Consider the following 22,066-nt stretch of genomic DNA (forward strand, 5'->3'; position numbering starts at 1 on the left):
AAAAAAAAAAAAAAAAAAAAAAAAACGAAATAGGATGCTTTAAGAGTGCTGGGAGCTGCTTGGCTTGGCAGGTGTAGATAGGTGACCAGGATTCAGCCAAATGCCTGGGCTAGGAACTATTTTTATTAAAAGCAAAGTGTTGGTGTGTTATCTCAAATGATTTCCCTCATGAGCYAAATTTTGCAGGTAGAGTGTTGCTCTCAGAAGTCCTGTCTGCTGGCCACAGGAATACACAGCAGTCTCCAGCATGCTCCGTATGTGTAAGAATGTGAAGTTGAGTTACCAAGTAGAGMACTCCCAAATGCCAGGTCTAAAGTAATTTTAAGTTATTCAAAGATATCAGGCCCGCTTTTCTACTCAGTTGCACCAGGTTTACTTCACTGAYTGCAGCAAAGTTATATCTTATTTACCCGGGAGAGAAGAACCAGGCCTTTTGTGCTTGGTGGGCCTGCAGCCAGCRCTTGAATGAAGCTGAGAGTCTGGTTAAAGAACCACAGTGACATTTACTACAGTGAAAAAAACTGGCTAGCTTGCAGCTTCTCTTCCTTAGCTAAAGGGACAGAATGGCTGGGCAGGCAGCTTTTGCGGGGGAGACATTGCAGGAGAACAAATCACTTTTTTCTCCTTGAGTTTCCATTTTCCTCATTTGAATAATGATCTTCTACATTTTCCCAGACGGGATATCACTTTCTTTGAGATGTTATTGCCAAATATCTATCTTTAATGTCTTTCTCTCTCTCTCTCACACACACACACACACACAGAGTAAAATACATTTAAACAGAGCAGTAGATGTGAAGTGGTGCTGAGAACCAGAAGCTGATAAWGAAACAATTCTTTCAGAATGTCATGTAAGCTCTGGTGTTGGGTGGAACCATTTTCTTCTGCTGATACATCTGAATAAGCATCTGTTATTGAGGGACTAAATAACAGTATAGATTGAATTAATTCTTGTGACAGGCAAGCATTCTATCAGAAACAATAGCATCAGCTGAGAGAATTAATTTCTAGGTTTATATTATTAGTCACCTCCCAACCAACGCATGTTGAAGCCAAACAGTGYGACAGAATGCTATATAGTAGCTAATTCCTCCACTGTTCCATTCTTAGTGCTGTCCTTTGCTTTAATTAGATTCCATTAATCAATCACTGGTTAATTAGTAACTCATATCAAAATGTTTGGCAATATAATACAGCTAAAGCAAGATTCAGTCTTACCACTTGAGCCTTGCACGCTTGGCCATATGGAACTGCATTACAATTGCATCTGTTGATTAGACAGCTGTAAGACCGTCCAAGTCCCCYTCTCCTAAATAAGTGCCATTTCTTTTGCTCCCTCTTGTGCTTCCATTACAATAATGAATGGCTGCGAGCAGAGAGGACTGAAGTCTCATTCTGCTGTACACTGTACAAATAGGAATAGGCATGGCTGAAACATTCAGAGATATTTTTATGCCTAAAGTCAAGATAGATGCCAAGTGGGATTTTCTAAGGCTTTTGGATATCTAACTGCCTAGAAGTTGGAAAGAGGAACATTTTAGCAGCTAATTCTCATGGAATTAGACAACTAAACTGCTTTATAGATTGGATCTGGGCTTTAAAAAAATCCTCCCAGGTAACTATTTTTATCTTTTACATTTGTCCGTGATTTCTACTCCAAAGTAATGATAATCCTCTAAGTTTATATTGAGAGGTGTTTGGATAGACCACTACATGTGATCAGTTTTGCAAGTGCAAAAGACAGAAATATTTTAATCAAAATATTTTAGTCACTGAATGCTCAGGAAGGCACAAAGGTCTCTGTGCACATAGCTCAGCAAAAGACCAGAGCCCTGGCAGTAAACAAGATAAATGGCTAGGAGAGAAGAAAACAATGAAATACGGAAATTTGATGATTATGCAATTTATTTATTTGAAATAGCACACAAAATGATAATAAATATTCCACTTGATCCAATTACTTTTTAATTGACAGTTCCAAATGCTTTTCTTCTTGACCAAAAAATATTGACTAATTCAGAAAACACAGTATGAATGAAGGGGTCATTAAAGAAAGTGAGATGATTTACCATGTGATCAGGCTATTTACAGCTACTGTTTACTTAATATTTGCAGCAATCATTATAGTGCAAGGCCTTCAGAGTCAGCGAGAATATTCATTTTATTCCAGTTATACACTTTCTGTGGAAGGGGTTTGCTGTACAGTGTCAATCTTAGCTTTGGATATAGCCCTTTATCACTTGAAATGATCCCATATCTTTTTATAAAATAAACTGAAGAACTGATAGAAATTCTTGGAAAAGCATAATGATTTTTGTACTTGATTGCTTCACTTCAGATTTCCTCTATCTCTTCATTGATGTGCAACTGATAGCAACTGCATTATAGAACAGGATATGAGTGTTGTCTTTGAAAATAAAACAAGGCTTTCTGTTACAGCGACATGTTTTATTATATGTTTCACTCTTGATCTTTGACTTGCAGTCATCTTCCAAGCTTGCTAGCTACAGTACCTTCTCCAGAACAAAAATCAACAACAATCCTGAGGTGGAGGAAATGACCATTTCATTAGGTAGCTGTGGAGTCTTAGGTAGTATTTTTCATTTTTGAATTTTCTTTACTTAGTATTTTCTGAAACGTTTTCCTGCCAGCCAACTCCTTCAATCTGGATAGAAGACTATCACTTGGAATGGTAGCCTACTATATTTTTGAATGCTTATCATGCACAGTGAAGCCAAATTATCCTAGACATATTGCACTCACTGTGTAAGAGACTTGGAGCCCATCTGCAGTCACCAGGTCCAAAGCATCCAGAACAAGTTGAGATTGCCACACATACCAGATACATTGAGTCCATCACACTTGAGTGGCACCAGAGTGACCACAGAGGAGGTACAGAACTGACTGATCTGCACACGAGTAGAAAATCTGAGGTAGCTGAACCCGATGCATGTGGACTGATCTGCTCACATGAACGCTAGGATAATTAGATATGTTGGACTTCTACCACTATCTGAGTACATGTTGACAAATATTAATTTCCATCTCCTTCCCTCTCATCTAGCATGCTCCACTTCATGAGATAATTCTCTCAAGCTGACAGTCCTATCCCTCAAGCCATCTTGCCAATAGATACCTGGGATAGTATAGAACATGATCCCCATTTACCAGGAAGTAAAATATTTCAGAATTTCACCTAATCAGCTACCAACAGAAGAAAGGAAGATTTTTCATGAATGAAAGTCAATTTTCAGCAGAATGTGTTTCTGATTACATTTTTGTTAAAATATCTTTTTCTTTCAAGCAGGACTGAAAACTTGCCTAGTTTGGCATTGAAACATTCTTTGAATCAGCCTTGATGGTAATGTAAGTAAGTAGTTTGATTTGTTAATTTTAATGGATCACTCAGATTGGAACTTAACTACAAATTGTCTGGCCAGTGGGCCCAAGATCAGACAGGCTGACCACGGTCTGGAGAAGATCTCGAGATGAGAGCATGGCATCTGCTTGACAATCCAGGTTTGCTCCAACTACAGTCAAAGAAAAAATATTCCAAATATTTGTTTGGATTTGTAAAGGAACTCTTTACAGCTAGACTTACACGTTTTACAGGCAGAGTAAACATGGTAACATTCAGATTTGCCTATGTAAACGTTCACAGACACTGGATTCTAAGTTTACCCATGTGGATATTTGCTCCGTAAGAATTAGTACTTTCATCCATTCAGTGCAGAAAATTTGTATTACTAGGCTTATGTGACTAATTACAAGTAAATTGTTACACAGGCATTAACCAAGCCCATCTGAAAAACAAATTTTTCAGGATGCACATTTTCTGTAAGCACTATATTGCAAGCAAATAAGTTCAATATGTTTAAAAGTTTTCTTTTTATATTAGTTATTCCAAAAGCACTAATCACAGTAATGTTTTAAATGTCCTTACAGAGGGTTCTTAAAAATGGCTACCTGTTCTATGCTGACCTTCTGTACCTCAAAGCCTAAAGTAGATTCAGAACTGGAGATGAAGGATAACCTCATTAATTGATTACAATTATCACTTTAAGCATTCATAAAACCGTTTAAAAAGCATTTATTTATCAGCTTCTAGGTGTTTTCACTCTATACTAGCTAGACTTCTGTGTGAAATAATGAATATTGCAGTAAACAGGCCTTTCCTTATTGAAATAGTTTAATCTCTGAATACACTTGAGCAACGGCTACTAAAATGTATCTGAATGCTTTGACAGTGCTTATCTGATGCTCAAAACCTGTTTATGACATTCATTTCTGTAAGAAGCACAGAGCTTCTTAGATGCTTGTGAAATGCATTTTTGTGACATGGATAATCTTTCATCTGTCTGTGGACTATTGAATTCCCACATAATGTCATAGTAAAAACATATGCATTCCCATGCAAAAAAGGATCACAGTTTGCAGAGCCTATGTATTTAGAGCCCCTATCACTTTCTTTTTAAGATTAGATTTACATTCTTTCATATGTCCACAAATAAAATATAATGCATATTTGGTTCAAAGTTATGTTTTTTCTGCCTTCAGTCCTGTGTTCATCTYTCTCTCTCTCTCTCTCTCTGAAAATAGAAAACAAGAAGCTGAAAAGCCATCAGGGTTCTGGTGGTTTAGATCTGTCTTGACCAATGAAAAAGAAATCCCAGATCTTCCACATGCCCCACTTTTAAAACCATCCCTTATTTTAAGCTTTTCAAGATGGTCATGTTCCTGTCAGTATCAGATGAAATTCCTACAACATAAGTAAAATTTGGTGGAATTAATTTGAAACAGAACAAAGTAAAACAACAATAGATTTATTTCAATAGAAAAAGCACATCTTTTTGAAGATGTGCTTTATTTCCATTTCCCTCAAAAAAAAAGATAATGTGCAATACTTTTGCAACAATGACCCAAGTGGAGGTGGTTTATTATTTTTTATGACACTCAAAATGGAATTAATTCTGCCTCCTGCATTGCAGAGACAGCTTCTGAATACTGCAAACACACTCGTGCTACCAATTACATGTGCAGTATTTCATACCTGTTCCTGTGTTCAGTGTGGATGAGAACCCCATTGTGAACTACTTCAGGGCATGCACGTATTGCTTCTTCGAGACTGAATATCCACCTTCTCTASTCATTGTGATAGTTGATGTCTCTGTTCAACTTTTCTTCTAAGAATATTTAGCTGTTTGAAATAATGTTTTGAAGAAAAAAAATGTCTCTCGGGACACATGTAGGGCCCTCAGTTCATCTGAACTGTTCACCTATCTGCATGCATTTTAAATCTATCTCATAAATTTGTTCTGGGATACTCTGTCTCAGATTTGCCACTGCGAATGGCTTCTTTTAGTTTGCTGTTCACATCTCTGGCTGCCATCATTATAAAATCATATCCAGGCAGGTCAACCTTGGAAGATATATCATGTCAGCACAAAGCTGGTTTGTGAGCTCTGATTTATTGGCTTTGTTAGGCCTGCAGGGCTTGTGAATCTCCACACATTGTCATCTGCACTTTGAGACCAGCCAGCTCTGAAGTCTTGGATTCTTTCTCCTAATTAGAGTACAAGTAAGCTGTTACAGAAACATTCGTGACAACATGAGAYGAGTAATGAAAGAGCAGTGCTCTAWCTCCCAGGAACAATGCTACAATGAAGCTGCAATGTCGTTTTATGAGTTGATTTGAGCTCAGGTAGCAGAAGTTTCTAACAGGGTCAGATGGGATCCACATCTTGGGGTATTTTTGCTGCTGTTTGGTAAATTTTTTTCAGTTCTGGATTCAGAACCCTGGAAATTCCCTTTAGTTCACACAGCATTATTCCCTTTCGTGGTGACTTTGYACTTTCTCTATGTGCTAATATCACAGCCTGTTTCATCAATGAAGTAAAGATAACCTATATATGTATTAGGATATTTGTATTAGGACTAAAAATTTCTTTCACCTCATGTAACTTGAACCAATGTCCTTCATTCAGAGCTCAGGCACATGATATGAAGTTAATTGGCAGAATATAATCCAAAATCTAAAAYGTGTGTGAGAGGGTATGTGAAGACTGGCCTTCAAGTACTACTAAGAGTCCTTCATAATGCTGTGGCGGACATCTTGCCAGATCATGATGGTCTCAATCTGCAGTGGTATTGCTCCTTACGCTGCAGTAACTACATTGACTCAACTCGCAAAAAAATGGAGCGCCGTGACCTGCCAAGGCAGCTTACCATCTCTCATATATACTGACCATATCTCATACATCAGCAGCACTGCAGCCTCTTTCTTGGTCTATGATCTCATGCAGCTGACACAGCTAATTGGCATGATCTACTMCCCAGCAGTTCCACCCATGAGGCCCTGCAGTGGCAAAGGAGTGAAGAGCTACAACCAGGATCAAGCAACCATTCAACTATCTGTGGGTGCCAGGATGTAGGAAGACCTATTAGAAGATGCAAAGCCAGACACTGAAGTTCTTTCCTCACCATGTGACATACACTCTTTTCCTGTTATGTGACTGAATTTAGTCTCTCTCCTACAAGTCTGCCAGATAAATAAGCAGGGAGAGGCCTGGAGATGTCAGTGAGTTGTCCTTTGCGCATTTGAAAGCAACAATTTGGCCTGCTGCAGAGAATAATTCACTTTGATGAAATGGACTGCAAGGAACATTCTCTGCCTTTATGATTGTGTTACACYGTGGCAGAGAATCAGCTGCTCATTCTCCCAGGTAAGCTCTAGATTTGAGTCTGCATCCCTGAGGTCCAAGGGAGCTGTGCCACTGAATTCAGTGACTGCAGGAGTCTGTCTGTGGCTTTGCACTCACATACACCCTTTGCCAGGTATTCTTCTCTGTACTCTGTTTGATTGGGTCCAAATCTTATTGCAGCTGGTTGAACTCTCTCCATTGCCTGGAGGGCCGATTGAATCCAGGCTGTAATGAACACTGAATGTGTTTTGAGAGCATGAACAACAAAAGGTTACACAAGGGAGGAAAAAATTAGTTCATTGACATTCCAATAGATTCAACAAAAATCAATATGAATAAAAAATGTTCTGGATTTAGTAGTGCAGCACTATGATTTGTAAAGTGGGGGGTGATATTTCTTGCTGTGTTCATTCCTTTGAATTCAGGAAGGAAGGAAAAGATTTTTATGGCTCTGGAGCTGGGCCAGTCTGTTTGCCTTTCCCTAGCCCCCAGCTTTTGRAAGTGGAAACTCACTTCTGAAGATTGTATTCTGTAGGTCTCCCTTTCTGTCCACACACAGTCACAAGATCCATTGTTCTAAGATGTTGCCRCTCCATTTCCTCCCCCAGGAACAAACTCTGTATTTTCTTCACTCATCATTCATTGTTATACTGTCCAATTTTCAGATACACATCTCTGCTGCTGTTTTCATTATAATGTATGCCCTCACAAAGAGTGAACATCTGAAATAGTCTGCAGAAGTGAAAGTAGTATCTTCTAGATTCTCCAAGTAAAGATAGCATATATGTTACCAAATAAATACTTAAAAGAATTTGGACTCTAAATGGATGATCATCCAAGATCATTTAATRGACTGCAAAAGTTTTTCACTGGGAGTTTTTTCTGGCATTTTTCATCCTTAAAATATGTAGGCCTTGTAATAGCCCTTTGCAGGAGGGTATATTTTGATTTCTGGTAATTGTTAGAAAATTGCATTCCATTTGACCTTCAGTAGTACTATTCAAGGTTTTAGGAACTGTTTTTAGATACTAGTTCAAATATGCAAGTCCCCTAAGAAGAATCCATGAGTTATAGGAATAAGAGGTCACTTGAGTCGTGAATTGTGAACTCTTCATCCTGTCAGATGGTATTATGAAGGGAGGAGAAGGAAAAAAAATGTTTCTTCATTCCCTTAAAATAACACTGGGGAGAGTATACGGTTCCCTGGAATATGTAAGAGCTTTCTTCCTGTTTGACCAGATGACCACTTTCGACAGGCAGCTATATCATAATAGGAAATCCAAGGTAAGAAGTCCAAGCAAGGATCATTTAGAACGAAACAGAAGCAATTCATGAATGTAAAAAGTCTGTCATTTACCAAGAAAAAATGCAACCAATGTTGTGAGAGTTGTCAGCRGGTTATACCTGACTTCTAGTTACACCATTGTTCACACAAAGCTTTTGAGTCCTTGGAGCAGATTATCCGCAGCAAAACTTTTGGTACTTGGTCAGTGAAGCCCTCCTAATTTTTAGGCACACAAGTAGATCTGCTTAACGGGGGATGCAACCATCATAATTGTCCTGAAAAAGGCTCATGTGGACAAAGATGCTATAAGGTCACTGAGGCCAAATTATAGCACTTTGCAAGACAGAAGAAAAAGGTCAATTTTTATCTGAACAATACACCTGAATGACTTTGTTATTATAGAACTATGGAACAGACCAGATTGCACTAAAATACTGCAAGATAGCAGCCCCCTGCTACATAACCATGTGTGTCCCTGTACTTCTTTATTTCAAATCATTTTCAATGATAGTATCAAGCCCTTTTTTGAGTTTTTTTCATCTGTAGTCCTTTTGGTTCACAAGGAAGGTTAATATCATCTCAGCTTTGCAGATGCAAAGAGAAGAGCACCCAAAGAGTACAAGTCCACCAACAGTCAGTGGTACAGCCAAAAACAGATTCAATCATATTTCAGCACATGCATCATATATCAACTCATCCTACCAATTCTACTGTACAGACTAAACAGTAAGTTCAATATGCAAGTCACTAAGTGAGCAAAGTTTGCTGTCTCCAATGTGGTCTCAGTCTCCAGCTATTGTTTCTGTGGAAATAAAGAATGAATGAGTGGATTTTCATTTTTTCCTATCTTTTTACATTTCTATGAACATATACACCKTTTAGTAACAAGCATAATGACAAGGGCTTTTCTGAGTCCTCTGTTAAAATGTTGTTTCTTCATCAGGGTATGAATGGGTTAATTTTTACTTCCTGCAAAACCAATAAGGTCAGCAACTTTGTCCAGCTATACAATTAACATTTCAAAGTTTCTACTGGTCAGAGCTAACTGATAACAACCTGAATGTGCTGGTATTCAGCTAGTTTATTATTCAAATTAAATATTTCAAAGGAATTCAGATTGGGACATCATGCCTTTGAAGCTATGGAAAGACCTCAGTTTAAGGTTACCATTTCAAAGAGATTTTTACAGCAACTTTTAGATGAAGSAATTTCAGAGGTGGCCAGATAATTCATCTGCAAACTGGCTAGACTGAAGGACTCCAGCCGGGTTAGCTGAGACAATGCATGAGGTGTTCTGTGAACTGTGCTGTAAGAGGCCCTTGGAAAGGTGTTTTTTCAATTCTCTGGGCATTATAAGAACTCACAGTTAGATGTAACTATCATCTTGAACCTCTCCAGTCAAATAACGAACATCAGTCTGACCACTGCAAAATAGGATTGCTAACCTTAGCCATTATGAATTCATAAATCAGACATCTRAAGTATCAGATCTGAATCTCAGAACCTCAAGATTTAAAAATATTAGCGCTTTGGGTTTAGGTCTTTATTTATTGACTAGTTTGAACCTGTAGGGTATACATTTTAAAACTTTCTTCTGCAGTCCTAAAGGCTAGAAGGTTCTTCTAGTTGTATGTTTCATCATTTCTTCGATATTTCAGCTCCTATATCCAAATGAAAATTACTTTGTCCTGCAAAGCTGAATGGAGAAAAAACCTAAATAGCCTTAAGAATCTAATCCTTGCCATCTGATGTCATCTTCATTCAAAATTGAAATCTTAAGAAACAAAAAAGAAATAAGTCAAGGTTACTAAATAAATAATAAAGTATAAAACCAATAAAAATCTCTAACGRGACCTGAACAACTTCTATCACTACCCACCAACACTATCCAAGAGAAACTATCAGGAGATTTTAAGGTAGCACAAAACATTAAATTTAACCAGCATCACAGAATTTATTCCCTTGCTGCATAAGCACTTTTCACCCTTTGTTCAGTTCAGTTGTTCTGTTCTAATGACAATAGGAATATATAATTTAAAAACATATTTTCTAACAATGATACTCTCACTCTGCATACTATTTTCTACTAGAAAGCTGAAATGAACTTGAATTCCGTCATGAAACTACTGAAGTCTTGTGGTTTAAATATTTTATGATTTCATTGTAACATATTGTCAAATAATTTCATTCATGAGACTGATCTTTAGCCTTCTGAACTGAATTTTGTCAATTTACWTGATTATTTGATGTAAGAAAGACTGCATTAAAAAAAATGGAAAAATTACAGATATAGTCTTGGTCTGTTATTAGTCCAACTCCATACACGAGGCAGGGGCTGAACTGGAATAGGTGAGGTGTAACTGCCGTGAGTCAGGTCCTACTGAACAATAGCCCCTTGGGAATGACTTGCATTCACAACAGATTTGGTCATAATGTTATAAAATGCAGACTTACTCTTCTCATCAGGTCACGGGGACGCAGATTAAAGAAGGGAGTGGACTGTTTTTTGTGACATGATGGTGTGGCATGTTTCGGTCAGAGATCAAAGGAGGAACACTGGAGACCAAAATAAGGTGGAGGTTGCGGCAGGCACCCTGTTACAGATGCTGATGAAATTATACTGACATGTGACTTCATCAGTCAGAACGAAAATTTGAGTGTAGAGCACCATGAAAGGTCAGTAGGTAACCTCGCTAGCATTAATTGAACCTTCTCTGCAATGACAGAGACATAGTTGGCATAATGCTTTCTGGACCTGGGCATGCTACTTGTCAAGAAATAAATCAYTTGATGAATGCAGCTTGTTTCCTGTCCGTTACACAGAGCTGCCTGTGATGAAGACCTTCGTGTTAATATATTTTAGAACAGGGACACTGCCTTCCTGAAGAAGGTGATCCAGTGTAAACTGAACAGGCTGCTTCTAAAGACATGAACAGCTGCAAAAGGCCATGTTACCCAACTCTTGTTTGGCTTAAGGGAGAGTTTGTTTGCTTTTTTGCTTAACTTTAAATAGAACAAAAGGAACTAATAGGAAACACGCCATTCTTAGAGTGGGGTGAGAGTGTCCAGACAGCCTTGTCTAATGGATTAGTATAGACATAAAGCCAACACAAGCACAGTGTATCACCTACATAAGCTTCTGGGCCCAGTTTCCACGTGCCTATCAACAAATATAAACGTGGTGCCAAGGAAATGTTGTTTTTTTATGAGAAAATTAGAATTGCAAAGATACAACCCTGAACATGGTTGTACATATAGTGACTACTTTTGCATCCTGGAAGCAACTTTAGCAATRATCCCAGGATTTGGTACTTGGCCTCCAAATGTTCTCTAGTAGGCAGCCAGCCCTCAGCCTGATCCAGTCTGGCTACGGACCCAAGTTGCTTCAGAGGCAGGAGAGTCTAGACAGACTGTAGCCATCTACTCTGCCCACTGCCATCACTGCAAGGGCAGTAGGCTAACAAGAGGCTGTACAAAACACTGATAGATATCAGATAGATATCAGATGTCAGTGCTGCTAATAGGTAAATAAACTTTGAAGGATGCTCTAAATACTGGGGACACAATAATTTTCCATTGGAAATTCCAGGGCTTACCTGGTACAGGTACAAAGATTGCTGCTACAGGCAGACAATCTGGTATGTACCTGTTTTGGTCTTGAAACTGTGCAGGAGGCAAAATGCAATCACGTATAAATTTCAATTTGCTTAACCTGTATAGCTTAATGCCTTTTTTCATAGAGGAATGAACTATATCAATATAACCAGACAACTCTGTCCTCACTATGTGGGTGGTGCCATRTAAAATCTCTTAGTAAAATTAGAGCAGTACAGGCTTTTGTATAGTGTCAAAGCCTAAGGAGTCCTTTCAACGGGTCACAACAATTGGAACTGATTTGATTTTGAGTTCTTTTAAGTAAGAAAATTTCAGTCACTGGTTAYTTCCCATAAACTGTTCACTGTGACTAATCATTCTAACTCTTGCTGTTTGTTATTCATGGTTGAGGAGTGTCAGGCTTGCTACTCCAGGGACTTATTTTTTCCCAGAGAGTTCAACTACATTGGCTTCTTCGGAAGCTAAAGCCAATGTAACAGCAGGGGGAATCTGTTCTCAGATTGTATGACTAGAATTTCTATAAATAGGAGTGACTGATCTGTAGAGCTATGAAAATAATTGATTTTTCAGTGTGGTGGCTGAACCAAAAAATTGGGGGGAAAAGTTAATTTAGTGCATCTCAGTTCAATTTTTTTTTTCATCTGTAGGCTGAGCAAAAACATTTCATTCAGCTTCAGACAWAAGCACTCATTTCCCAGCCAGGTTGTTTCTGATGAAAAGCCAGTCACTGGAACAGAAAGGCCAGATTTAATTGTCATTCACAGAGCAGACGAGGAAATGTAAGTGTTCCTTGCTGACAAGAAAATGCAGATGTTCCTTCAAAGTAACTGCCTGTCAGTTAGGACACTGGGATCTGGAAGACCAGGCTACAGATTACCTCCTCTGTCTTCAGAAACCCATCACTGCTGAGAGAGGTTCCTTATCCTCCAGCAGACTGAAGCACCAGATGTCAGAAGAAGATGGTACAGCTAGTGTGTAGCATATGCCCCAACTCGTGTTCAAACCTGGTGTGTGAAATAGGCACGGAAGGGATTAATTCAGCTGACCTGACTGGTAGGGAGTGCTTTTACCAGGGCAGAAGGTGGCTGTTGCCTTCTCTTTCATTGACTGGCTCGGGGGCTGAGCCTAGGCCTTTCAGAAACATACCCTGGCATTTAGTTTCAGCACAAATTATTCTCTGAATTTGACTCAAATATGAGAACAACCTTGAAAAAGAAAAAAAATGGTATTTTTTTCAGAAAGATTCCATCAGTTCCATAAAAAGTGATTTCCCAGTTGATTCTCATGAAGAAATTTATGGCAGCCCTGTGGTAGGACAATTGCTTTTCCATGGATCTTCTTGTGTATGCTTTTGTGTACATTTCTATAGGACATTCAGTGACAAGGGATACAGATAGCATCAAATCTGTGCTTGCAAACAATTTCTCTTAGATTCTAAGTTTTTTTCCTCTCCTTACAGAAATAAGAGCTGTTGTKTTATCTCTGTTTTAACAGAGCAAGAACTGAGACTGCCATGAAACATGCTGCTGAGCCAGTGCCTGGTCAGCAGGAGAAGGGTTGGGCTTGTTCCYTGCTTCTGCTGCTGTGGTAGGGTTCACGCTTGCCTCACAGACTCAGTCACCAACTGCATTTTGTTACGTTGCACTAGCAGCTGTTCTTTGTAACAGAGTTGGTCTGGATCTCAAATCATTTTTAGCTAAAGTTGGTGATGTTCTTTCCAGTCACYTTTGTGGAGCTAGATAAACCTCCAAAAGGGCAGTTTTCCATATTGTTCTGCCAGTGAGTCATGCTGTGCTTTAATGTGAAGTCATGCTCATTTTGACAAAACAGGAGATAATTTGCTTCTAGATAGGTCTTAGAAATTAACGTGAGTAGTCTGTATTATATACGTTTATTGGCATGACTGTGCTTGTTCAGGAAAGGAATAAGTCCTGAAAGAGACAGATGCACAGGAAAATCTCTTCTTATTTTCCTGGCCTATATTTTGTTTAATAACAAGGGATGAATAGAATTTAATAGATGGAATGGAAGCAGCTGTGCTGTAATTAAAAGGCTTAATTAGTTCTTGCCCAGAAGTTTGAACATACGACTATATAGGGTATAGGGATGGCTCAAATGATCAAAATGACTGGGTTGTGTGGCTGATGCTTCAGAAATCTGGTTCCTCCTGTGCAGCTAATGTTAARCTAGTAAAGTACACTGAAAATATAATCCCTTGCAGATTACTTTCTGGATCTGAAAGTAATCAGTTATCTGTGACTGATTACTGTCTCAGGGCCAGAGAAGTACTAGACACCTGCTATTTCCATTCAAGCTAGTGAGAATAGTTGGTGTCCTTCTTACTGTTAGATCATTCTCTCTCTCAGCACATTCAAATTTGGTTTTGCATTGTATTATTAGTTAAAATGAGGACAAACACTGACTTCCTGGCAAAAACTGTCTCTAATGATATCCTTATTCTAGGTCTGAGATACGAGCAGTTCAAATGTCCTTCTGTTTGACTGCCAGTTTTACACAATTTCCTAATTCATCATGAAGCCAAGGGCAGTTCAGTTTTATTTCGTATTGTGCTTTCAAAATGTATCTCCAAAAGCTTTACTGATTTAATTAGTATTTTTGAGTTAATGAATATGTGCAAACAAAGAATGCGGAGATTAAAATGGTAACTGGCTAGCTGTGGAGCAAAGATTTGAAAAGAGATGGAGAAATTTGAGAGTATTGTTACTGATGCAAGGAACCTCAGGGGAGAACAGTCAATAAGGGTGAGACTCTGCTACAGGACTGCTAGCAATGCCACACTCTCGCTCTTCACAGAGATGTGTTTGCTTCTTGCTCCTGATAATTTCATGGGATTTTTGTTACTAAGGAGGGAGAATGACAACATGCTAACTATCAGACAGAAAAATTAAGTAACCCTCCTTGTAAACTGGCTAGTAAGGAAATACTTTAAGAGTAGACTAATCAGACAGTAAGAAAGAAGTATTAAATAAAAGCATCACTATGGGTTTCTGAATACATAAAATAATTACCATAGCTATTTACAATGCAATAACTGGAGAGTTTGAGAATGGGTAAAATCTGGTCCACAGATGGATTTTTTAAATTGCTCTGCCAAGCCTGGAAAAACTATCAGGATGGGACATGGATGCAGATGTGAATTCATTTCATTCAAGGATATGAGGAGAGGAGACTTCTGAACAGGAGAGAGAACACAGGAAGAGCAGGTGGGTAGAGATATGGAARAGGATAGGAGGACCATGATGTCTAAAGTGTTGAAGATGCCCTTTGCTACAAAAACTTACTTCATCTATTTTATAATAACAACATGCAATAAAAACAGCTTCATGGCCTAACCTTAATTTCAAAATAAAATGGTGGATCTTTCTCATTGCATCTCTGACAGTGGTGTACAGATGGGTTAACATCTGTGGAAAGCTTCTGCAGAAAGAYTAAATATGAGACACATGCAGAGAAGATAAGGCCCTTGCTACAAAACCCAGGCAATGTTGGTACAGCATCCCCCCTCAACTCAGCAGATTACAGCTTCATATAAGCTACTTGCTATGATAAAAATACTGAGCCATGGTTTTCTATACTGTGACCATTTTATAGGATACTAGTAAGCACATTTATATGCATGACCATTCCTTCTGAATGCTTCTTTCATTTACACTCTGTCTGAAGGTAGCTGTTTCCTTTCTAGGAAAAATGAATGAGATATCTGTCACTTCTCTTTCTTTTGCCCAGACTTTAGTAAGATGAAGAAAACCAGTTTCCATCTCTTAGGCTGTTCACCCAACTACTCATCTGAGATACTCCTCACAAGAGTTCAGCTGGAAAATCTTACCTGTGCAGGCCTGCTTCTGTTTCATGTACCTTCTTGTCTATGCCAAGTTTTTCCATCTCTTCCAAACTGAGCAGGATGAGAGCAGACCATTCTTCCCCTTGGCAGAATGCTCTTAGTGCAGGGTTAAGTAATGATTAAAAGGCTCCATCAGCACAAGCACTCGTGCTGTATTCAATTAGAYGCAGCTGGTGACAAGTTCTGCAGTTCTGCTGGTGTCCACATGTCGATTTTCTGCTACTGCAGCAATGGCTGTGTTCACTCCCAGTGCTCTGCTGTTAAGGATGCCACTTGGGAATTGTGCCAGAGCTGCCTGGAATACAGTCTCCTGTACTCTGGTCTCTGGGCCTCGGATTATTCAATTTTTATGTCAGTTGCCAAGGTCCCTGTTTGAATCTTTCACTTCAGTGAATTGCAGCTAGGCTTTCCTGGAACTACCCAGCAGCCTGCTGGCTCTGTTCAACTGCATTTTCTCATTATGCCTAGTTGACTTCGAGCTGGTTTGAGGTTTTCTCCACTCTAAGTAACAGAAAGATCCTGTTACACTTAAATTGTAACTGGCTTCTTTAGCTTAATAGGAACTGGTGAATGAGACTGCATGGCAGTTCAGGGGAGTGCTGTGAGTGCCTCATGTTTTTTGAAGTGCCTCACCGATTGCACACTATTCACACAACTGCAACACCCAGGCTGTGCAGATGTGGCCATTTCTGTGGAGATCTGCTCTGAGGCTTATCCCAGAATGGTTAGGAGATGGCTTTGAACCCTTTCTGTGGGTACAGCTGTCAAGTGCAGATTACATTTTATTCCCCTAGCCATTGAAACGGTGGGCATGGCCAAGCCTCTGGCTCCCCTCTGATGTAAATGAGTGCAATTCCACTGAAGTTTCAAGCAGATTGAACCTGAAGAGATGATTAAGAGGGTGGCGAGTATTCTTCTCATTCTTCATCCTGTGTAYTAAGTTCATTTCTGACACCAGCCTCAAGAACACTGTTCTGTCATATAAATAACAAATTAAAAGATGTGGGCTGTGTATGCTCCCTGCAGTACTTGGGCCTTTATGCAGACTAGCAGAGCCCAGGCCAACCTCAATGGGCTGGCCACAAAGCACAGATTCTCCGCAGGGAAGYGATCCAGATGGGTGGTGGCACACGCTGGGCTTTAGCTCTACTTCTGTATCTCCCACACTCCCCCCAGGGGGGCATGCATATAGCCACAGACTCTAGCCAAATAGAGAAGGGAGTAGTGATTAAAGGACCTAAACCTGAAAGTATCATCATTTAGAAAATCTCCCTTACTTAATCAGGCTAATTACTGCAGAACCACAATGTATTTACCAGTGTTTTAGGGGTTAGATGATAGCCACCAGGCCTACTTATAGCAATAGTAGTTATTTGCAGTAGAGTAGCTAGTTWCTGTTAAGGTTTGTGTGCCCATCCCTCAAGCCCTAGGGAAACTTTCCAGCAAAGGATCAGTTTGTGGAGAGGACAGAGAAGGTAAAAATGGTCTGAAGCTGGGGCACAGTATTGGTAAGGGACTCCCTGTGGAAGGATGGAACAGGGATTTTTCTCCTGTGAGTATTACCTTTCCTCACTGTATTAGTACTGTATCTGACAACTCTTTCAGAGTAGAAGTCCCTGCACAGTTACTATGCTCATGTACACCTAACAAGTGAGAGGGCATTATTTATTTTTCCTGACTGCGTCCCTCAGAGTTGCAAAGAATAAGCAACATCAGAAACGCTCCCACAAAGGGGAAGCAGTGAGTACCGATGGTACTGGATCTGGGGTTGCCTTGCATAGTATAGGAGCTACGTTGAATGATATCCAGCATGGTGGTCTTCCAGCTTCTCAGTCTAGTTTTAATGGGAATGCGTATTTCTCCTGAGAGTCAAAACTTCTCCCCTTGTCAATTCTCTCATATCATCTCTCCTAGTCTTTACTACCACCTACTCAGAAATCATTTTTATTCCTCTGGATGAATTTATTTACAAAGAGAGGCCTCTACCTGCARTCACTATTCCTCCTATGTCCTAGCTTTTCTCTCCTATATCACCTCCACACACACTTTTCCTTACAAGGATTGTGTTGGAAGTATCATTTGCCTTCCTTCATCTTCTGTGCTCTTGAGATAAAGAGTCTGCACTGAGGGTGTGATCACATCCAAAAGACTTAGTAATAGTGTAGTGTCATTACAGCTGCAATGGCTGAAGGATACAGACAGTGAAAGATATGTAAGGAATGACAATATGTTTTCTTGAGCTGATCCATGTAAATGGAAGATATAGAGAAGCCTTCAAGTTCACAGGGCCTTCCTCTGAGGGATTATTTATAGTGACTCAAATTAGTTGCACAGGGGACACCTTTCCCTTGCTACACACTGTACTTACATGATTCATTAGTAATCACCATGTAAACTTCACACTTTCACGTCACTTTTTGTTCATGGTTCCCAAGGCTCACTATCAGGGCATCACAACAAATTTGTCAAGGTAGGAAAGGATCAGACATTTCACCCTCTTAATAAATGTAGCCTTTTCTGTAGGAGAGGATAGAAATTGCAGTGTGGAAGCTCTAGAGGTTTAACAGAATTCAGACCAAGCTGAATAAACACAGTATATTGTGAGAGCATAGGCAAAATATAAGATGAGATACCTCAGCAGCATTAGAGGTAGATAAGAAATATCTGAGGCCTACTACATTTAAGACCTAGTTCCCTGGCTGAGATTCATTTCACCTGACTTCAGACATCTGCAAAGTTGCTGAGCTAATCACCCTGGGCTCCCTCTGTAATCAGAGAAGTACATCTCCATGGCATAAATAATTTCACCTATAAAGGGTGAAATTAGTAGGCCAGTATAACAGTAGGTCAGATGGATTTTTCCCACATTTATTCCTCTCTGTTTTCTATAAAGAGGACTTCAAGTGACTAATGTTGATGTCTGCTTTGTAAATGTCTGTAGTTGGATAGAGGAATCCTGCCCTCTCTGCTCAGCTTGGCCCAAAGACAAAACACGATTAAACTGATGCTCCTACTTAAAGTATATTTGATGTTATTGCTGAATGTGAATGGTGGATAAAGCGTTACCAGTGATTGTAGGAGGGAGAGGAGGGGAAAGAGGCASGTGTTTGTTTTTCTGCTGACCACAGAGAAAAAAAACCTAGAAAATTAGAGAGAAGCAGTCTCAGTAAGTACCATCACTGCTTGGATCAAAACTGATGGTGCAGGTGTGGAAAAGTAAGACTAAGAGTGCTTGTTAGGCTAACTTAACCTTGTCAGGTTAAGCTGAAAGAGATCTGAAATTATCTTTTCTGTAACTCAATGCAACTTCATCAAAAAGCATCTGACTCTTCCAACAGTTCTTCTTCCTCACACAAAAGACCCAGAAGGGACCATCCACAGCAGTCAGGGTAAGCAGCTGGCACATTTCAATCTGCAGAATGCAGTATTTCAGACCCTGGAACTTTCTAAATCCTTTTCAACTATCCCTTAGCAGTCACAAYGCACAAGCTTTAAGTACACTGGTAGTTTAATGTCTCTCCAGATGACAAATTTCTCCGAGTTTTAAAGTGTGGGCTTTCTCCTCYGTGCCAAAAAGTAAAAGTCTCATTTACCATGCAATAACTATYCCTGGTTATCCTGCTGTCAAAGCCCAGCAGTGACAGGGTATTCTGACATCGCTGTGTGTTAAGACGAAAGGCTAGCTAGCCACAGGCAAAGCTTCTGAGCCTGACTAACATGAATACTCGGTGCGAAGTGGCCAACAGTGCCCACCAGGGACTCAGAACAGGAGAGAGGACTTGTGTTTGGTCTCATTACCAACATCACATTGGTGATATCTTCGCTACCATGAAGAACAAACCTCGATGTAATTACATATCAGGCTGTGAATAGGCAACCTCTTCCACTTTCAGGAGCAGGCTATTTGCCCCAGCTGCTCATCCCCACCCTGATGATCCTCGTCATCATCTCAAGTCTGCCTGGAGTGCTCTTCCAGGAAGTGGCAAAGATCTGGTCACGGGGAGGACCTGTGCAGAAGCATCCACACATGGGGCTGTGTACAGGCAGTACCTACAGCCTTGTCTTGGAGGTGGGTCAGGGTGCCACATGGGTARGTTAGTTTGGATGCAAACCAGCCTAGTGATGGCAGCAGCAGCAGGAGTTTTTTCAGTGGTAGTTGAACATCTAATTTTCCAGTAGCCGGTGCAGGTATTCATCTCCTTTCAGCAGTGACTTTTGAAATGACAGCCTCTTTCATTTTTCAGTTTCCCCAAATCTGAGCTATTCCTACCATCCCTTAAAGGATTAAAGACAAAAGTAACATTCTACTCTTGAAACATGAGCCATGTTAATAAAAGCCACCTGTTCCTGCTGAACATATATGTTTTTCATAAAAAATGTGGGTGATTTGACAGAAAAATAAAATGAACCGATGAAGTTGTGGAAGCAACCAACAGGTTTTTCAAGATCAACAACAGAGAAGGCACTGCCCCTTTCCTCATGACAGTGCTTTGGTAGAGATAATAAAAACCCTACTTCAGATTGTCTTATCTTGAATCAATTTACAAATTGGGTTTTAGCCATACCTGTTGATAAGTGCTATTTTATTTACGGGCCAAGGCCATCCGCCTTGGAGGAATGGGGTGTTTTGCCACCTGGGAAGAAATAGCTCTTCTTTAATTTCAGTTTTTCACATGAGCAAATCTACCTTTTAAATACTGCTTTTGTAGCAAAGAGAATAGCAAAAAGAAAAGCCTGAAGAAACAGTTAGATCAAATCAGCAGCATGAGTTTCTTGTATCTGGCTTGTTATATAAAGCCATTCCTAATTTTCTGTAATTTTCTCATGGGATTAAAAGAATATTATCTAAAAGCATGTATGTGAGGACAGATGCAGGGAATGAGAAGCACAATGTGTAGTAACTCCATATAAATCTATACACCGTTTAAGTCAGAATGTCGTAAAAGAGCTGAAATGTGACAGTCACAGGAAAGATGTAAAGATATTTTACCTTGCTCCACTTATGAGGAAATCAGGAAGGAGAATCCTCCCATTTCTTGAGGTATTAGGAATRGTTTGCTAACTAAAGACACCTACCTCTTTTGTTTATATTTGGGGTAAATTGGAAGGGGCAGCATTTAACCGGAAACCAAAGCAGGAAAAAAAGATAGAAAATAAGAATACCAGAAAACGAAAATGAAATGCCTGATAGTCTGCTGTGTCTGATAGCCAAATATTTAGGATGAGTTTTTGCAAATAGATAGTTTTAGAAAAAAGACAAAGCAGCATTAGCGGAGAAAGAGAAGGGTATAGAACAATCCATTTTCTCTMTATATAAAGTTATTTTCACCAAAGAACAGCAGAATTGAACTAGATTACCTTTTATTTGCTTGGAAATATTTTTACATGTTTAACCAAACTCTGGTGGGCCATGTTCTTCCTTTTCAGTAAAAGGCATGCATCTTTCTTCTGCGATCTGGGCATTCTGCATGCTAYATTCAGTACTCCCAGCAGCTTTATTGATATAATATGTGAGGTACTGGAAAGATTAAATGCTATAAGAAAATGTATCAGCTTCAGGACAAATCACATTATTGCTAATTGCACTTTACTAATTCTGCCTACTCAAAAGAGAAGGAGGCAATCTGAAACAAAGCACACGGTTATTGCAGGATGAAGAAATTCTGCTTGGGATTGCAGTTCCCAGTGAGTGACTCATATTGTACAAACAGCAGAGGTGTGGGTAGCACTAGCAGACAATTGCCTGTAATGACTACCATGTGCAACAATGAASGAAGCAGGGAATAAAGAGCTCTCTGCAAGATGCATCTATGTGAATGGCAAGCCTTTGATTTTAAGCTGGAGTCCTGTATCACAAATATTAGGTTTGATAAACTCATTTTTAAGATGTTTAAGTAAACCCATGAATGAGGTAGAGAACTGAGACAGCAGATATTTTGTCTAGTTTTCAGAATTTCAGGAAAATGTTCACTTACTACTTCAAGTTTTTCAGTCTGATAGAATCAAAACATTTTTCTATAAAGGAAAATAATCATTTCTGAAAGATACGTTCCATTTTGGGTTAGATGGCCCGTGTGGAAATGATGTGGCTATTATTTCATTCTGATCCCAGTCAAAACTTTTTGACATTCCATATATATCCTGCTGCTTGTAGATGTTCTTCTAGTACCCACCTATAGTAGGCATGGCACAGACCATGAGCAAAAAGACATATGCTGCTCTGACACAAGTCAAATGCGTTATGATGAAGCACTAAGGACACTTGTGGCCATAACAAACAAGTAACTGTGGTTCCCAAAGTGTATCTGGCCTGTCCACTGTCTGGCATTGCCTGGCTCACACTGTAGTCAGTGGGGAGGAATGGGTGGGTATGTCATTCAGCAGGTCTCAGTATAGCCCTTAGCAGTTATGATGATGTCTGGCAAAACCTTCATGAGAGTCAAAGTCTGCTTGCTACTATTTCAGGTCCCGGGCACGTACTTTGCAAAACCTGGACTCTTAAATAGCCCAAGCAATACTGATTTGTGAATTATTCCTATTCCCCTATTTAAAAATATGTTTTAACAACTGTAATGATTGTATGCTAGTAATTACATATGTTTG

The sequence above is a fragment of the Rhea americana genome, unplaced genomic scaffold (genome assembly GCF_003343005.1).
Source record: "Rhea americana isolate MKP2758 unplaced genomic scaffold, rheAme1 scaffold_7, whole genome shotgun sequence".
NCBI lineage: Eukaryota > Metazoa > Chordata > Aves > Rheiformes > Rheidae > Rhea > Rhea americana.